Source organism: Phaseolus vulgaris, chromosome 8 (genome assembly GCF_000499845.2).
Source record: "Phaseolus vulgaris cultivar G19833 chromosome 8, P. vulgaris v2.0, whole genome shotgun sequence".
Lineage (NCBI taxonomy): Eukaryota > Viridiplantae > Streptophyta > Magnoliopsida > Fabales > Fabaceae > Phaseolus > Phaseolus vulgaris.
In genome coordinates, this window is record NC_023752.2 from 17,696,966 (window position 1) to 17,701,745 (window position 4,780).

The window sequence follows — 4,780 nt, forward strand, 5'->3', positions numbered from 1 at the left end:
GAGCGTGCACGTGCCGAGACACGCGTTGCCGTCCACAATCACACCGATGACGTCTCCACGAGCATATCAAGAGCCCGGGCTTGGGCCACCGCTGCAATCTGCGTCGGTCAATGTCCCGAGTCGATCGGCGAACCGGCTCACACCGTTCCACATCCGACCAGGACACATCGCCGACCCCCATCCGCTTCCCTCCCGACAATTTCAAGCACTCTTTGACTCTCTTTTCAAAGTCCTTTTCATCTTTCCCTCGCGGTACATATTAGTTATCGGTCTCTCGCCAGTATTTAGCCTTGGACAGAATTTATCGCCCGATTGGGGCTGCATTCCCAAACAACCCGACTCGCCGACAGGGCCTCGTGGTGCGACAGGGTCCGGGCACAACGGGGCTCTCACCCTCTCTGACGCCCCTTGCAGGGGACTAGAGCTCGATCCGCCACTGAGGATGCTTCTCCAAACTACAATTCGAACGCTGAAGGCAACCGATTCTCGTGTTGGGCTTTTCCCAGTTCGCTCGCCGTTACTAGGGGAATCCTTGTTAGTTTCTTTTCCTCCGCTTATTGATATGCTTAAACTGAGTAGGTAGCCCCGCCTGACCCGAGGTCTCGTAGATGGCGCACTCGGTTTGCACAAAGGGCGCGTGTGGGGTCGATAAGTCCGTTACGTTGGAGTCCTACAGGCACGATTGGTCTCGAGCGTGGGGTCATCCACCGTTATCGTGGGGGACTCCGCCCCGAACTTGCTTTTCAACCAAGCACGAGGAACTGGCTCGCGTGAGGTTAACTTTCACCCACTTCCTCACATTTAACTAGTTAAGTGTGGAGGAAGGGGTGACGATGTGTGACACCCAGGCAGGCGTGCCCTCAGCCTAATGGCTTTGGGCGCAACTTGCGTTGAAAGACTCGATGGTTCACGGGATTCTCCAATTCACACCAAGTATCGCATTTCGCTACGTTCTTCATCGATGCAAGATCCAAGATATCCGTTGTCGAGAGTCATTTTACATAACATGTCATCGAGAAGGCGCCAGCGGGACACGTCCCCTGGTTGCCTCACCTAACAACTTCGTTTTCCTTGGCACATAAAGGGTCGAGGTTAGTTTTTGTCGGGAGACACGGGTTTGCGGCCGGATGCACAAGGCATCAAGACGCCCACCCCCGCTCTCGACGACGCACCTGGTAGTGGGAGCACTTGCGTGACCCCGCTGGCCTTGCGCGTTGTTGTGTGTTTGGTACGTATTCGGGGGTGGAATTGTTTGAGGCATCGACAATGATCCTTCCACAGGTTCACCTACGAAAACCTTGTCACGACTTCTCCTTCCTTTAAATGATAAGGTTCAGTGGACTTCTCACCACGTCGCGTGCAGCGGACCGCCCACGTCGCCACAATTCGAACACTTCACCGGACCATTCAAGCAGTAGGAGCGATGGGTGGTGTGTGCAAAGGGCGGGGACATAGTCAATGTGAGCTTATGACTCGCGCTTACTAGGAATTCCTCGTTGAAGACTAACAATTGAAATGATCTATCCCCCATCACGATGAAATTCAAAGATTACCCGGGCTTGTCGGCCAAGGCTATAGACTCGTTGAATACATCAGTGTAGCACGTGTGCGACCCATAACATCTAAGGGCATCACAGACCTGTTATTGCCTCAAACTTTCGTGGCCTAAGCGGCCATTGTCCCTCTAAGAAGTTGGTCGTGGATGGTTACCTCTACATAGTTATTTAGCAGGCTGAGGTCTAGTTCGTTAACGAAATTAACCAGACAAATCGTTCCACCAACTAAGAACGACCATGCACCACCACCCATAGAATCAAGAAAGAGCTCTCAGTCTGTCAATCCTTACTATGTCTGGACCTGGTAAGTTTCCTCGTGTTGAGTCAAATTAAGCCGCAGGCTCCACTCCTGGTGGTGCCCTTCCGTCAATTCCTTTAAGTTTCAGCCTTACGACCATACTCACCCCAGAACCCAAAGACTTTGATTTCTCATAAGGTGCCAACGGAGTCCTAAAAGCAACATTTGCTGATCCCTGGTCGGCATCGTTTATGGTTGAGACTAGGACGGTATTTGATCGTCTTCGAGCCCCCAACTTTCGTTCTTGATTAATGAAAACATCCTTGGCAAATGCTTTCGCAGTTGTTCGTCTTTCATAAATCCAAAAATTTCACCTCTAACTATGAAATACGAATGCCCCCGACTGTCCCTGTTAATCATTACTCCGATCCCGAAGGCCAACACAATAGGATTAGAATCCTGTGGTGTTATTCCATGCTAATGTATCCAGAGCGTAGGCTTGCTTTGAGCACTATAATTTCTTCAAAGTAACGGCACCGGAGGCACGACCCGGCCAGTTAAGGCAGAAGGGACGACCCGACCGGTGCACACCAAAGGCGGACCGATCAACCTAACCCAAGGTCCAACTACGAGCTTTTTAATTGCAACAACTTAAATATACACTATTGGAGCTGGAATTACTGCGACTACTGGCACCAGACTTGCTTTCCAATGGATCCTCGTTCGGGGATTTAGATTGTACTCATTCCAATTACCAGACAGAATGAGCCCGGTATTGTTATTTATTGTCACTACCTCCCCGTGTCAGGAATGGTAATTTGCGCGCCTGCTACCTTTTATGAATTTCGTAGCCGTTTCTCAGGCTCCCTATCCGGAATCAAACCCTAATTCTTCGTCACCCATCACCACCATGGTAGACCACTATCCTACAATCGAAAGTTGATAGGGAAGAAATTTGAATGATGTGTTGCCGGCACAAGGGTCGTGCGATCCGAAGAGTTATCATGAAAATTCAAAGCAACAAGCAGAGTCTGCGTTTACCTATTATCTAATAAATGCATCCCTTCGAGAAGTCGCGGTTTGTTGCACGTATTTGCTCTAGAATTACTACGCTTATCCGAGTAGTAGATACCATTAAACAAACTATAACTGATTTAATGAGCCATTCGCAGTTTCACAGTCTGAATTAGTTCATACTTACGCATGCATGGCTTAATCTTTGAGACAAGCATATGACTACTGGCAGGATCAACCAGGTAGCATCCATCGAGGTTGGCCTGGCTCGAACGGGGCCTGGTTGGGAGGGCATCCTGCGATGGTGGGTAACCGAACATTTAGAACCCGCACGGGTCGCCCCGGGGGTTCGTCGCATGCACCGAATCTGAGAGAACTTTCCCGTCATGTGTGCCGCCCTGCCCGTTGCTTGCTTGCTTGCGAGGATAGGGCGGACCATGTGCGTGACTTCGGTGTCCTCCGAGACCTCCACCACGTGGTGGAAGCCCAGACGGAAACACTCTCTGCCAGCACACGAGGATGCCTTTTGGTAGGTAGGCAGCACAGGGAACGTGATCTCTCACTCGGGGAACCGGGTGGAAACGAGGGTGATGCCTGTTTGACCGTTCGATGCACGGGGCATGGAGCTAGCCGACAAGAACATCCTCATTACAACTCACACAGCCTCGCGTTCGCAAGACACCACACCACCGGACGATCCACCCTCCGCTCGCCGTTGGCGAGTGCGCAAATGGAAACATCAAGTGATCCAATGTCCGCATCGCTAGGTATGGAAAAGAACATTTGTGTGTCGCGTGCGTGCAACAAACTTTTCTGCCCGTGCCCACCAAGTTCCAGCACGTGATGAGAATCAAATAAAGGAGGCTTTTATTAATGAAGGAAGAGGGCATTCACCCTCACATTTAAAGTTCTTCCTTCTAGTCTTCTCAAAATTAAAAGAAGACATAAAATAAAGAGAGGATCAAGCCTAAAGCCAAAGAAGTCTACAAGCTTTCAAGAATGGGCTTCAATTAAATATCTCTCTTTATAGTTTCTTTTAAATTGTAAATAATATAGAATAGTGTTTAGAAATATGCTTAGAGGGAAACATTAGCCACCTCTTTTGTAAAAAAATCTCTAGGCTTTAGTTTAGAAAATTCTAAAAGCTTGGGGAGTGAGCTTAGTAAGGGGGGCGTAAACTTAGGAGCATTTTGGGTAGCTTAGGGAATAAGCTATGTAAATGACCAGCCCTTGCTCCTATAAAAGGAGGGCTTAGGTCCTTCATAATGCATATTTGAATTTTGAATTAGAGAAACTCTACTCAATTAGAGAGAGAATTGGAGAGCTTTGTGCCTTCCTCACTTAGTCTTATCTTGAGAGTTCTTGGTTACCTCAAGTGGCGGCATAACACACTCATCTTGGAGTCTTCATCCTCTAAGTGGCGTGATCATCCAACCTGATCCTGCCGGCAACTCGAACGTGGAGGAATCGCTTCGTAGCACTCTCTGCCCTGTCTACGCGACTGCGTCTTCTGCAGAATCACCCTCAGAACCTTCTCTTGGTGCTCCAAACGTGGCCTGCAAAACACACAGACGGCGCCTCTAGCGGCCGTTTGCACTCCGACGATCAAGTTAGTCCACAGAACCACCAAAGACTAGAAAACTAGTAGTGTGTGTGAAAAACTCTTGCTCTCTGTTTTTCCTCCCTCCACTCTCACCCTGATTCTCTCTTTTATCTCTCTTTCCCTGCTTCTGGGCATAACAGAATTCTGTTATGCTTTTCTGGCATGTGTCAGAACCCTGTTATGCTTTTCAGAGAAAGTGTACCTTCAGAATTAGCAGTGGGGAGCGTGAGAGTCTATGCATGTCTGCGCGTCTCTGCGCTTGGCTGCGCCTGTCTGTACCTTTAGTGGTACGGAGTGCTCTTTTGTCTGGACCGCACCCCTCTCAGATGATGACACGTGGAGGCCTGCAACTCACATCTAACCACACAC

General features: G+C 49.3%; 1 non-coding gene and 1 pseudogene across 1 annotated transcript; both read right to left on the reverse strand.

Annotated features, from left to right (window-relative positions):
• Nucleotides 1-603, reverse strand: part of LOC137827350 (28S ribosomal RNA) — a 4,375-nt pseudogene extending 3,772 nt beyond the window's left edge.
• A 235-nt stretch (nt 604-838) lies between these two features.
• Nucleotides 839-994, reverse strand: LOC137827307 (5.8S ribosomal RNA). Its single transcript, XR_011083706.1, has one exon. It is a non-coding gene; the product is annotated as a 5.8S ribosomal RNA (ribosomal RNA).
• Between the last annotated feature and the right edge of the window lie 3,786 nt (nt 995-4,780).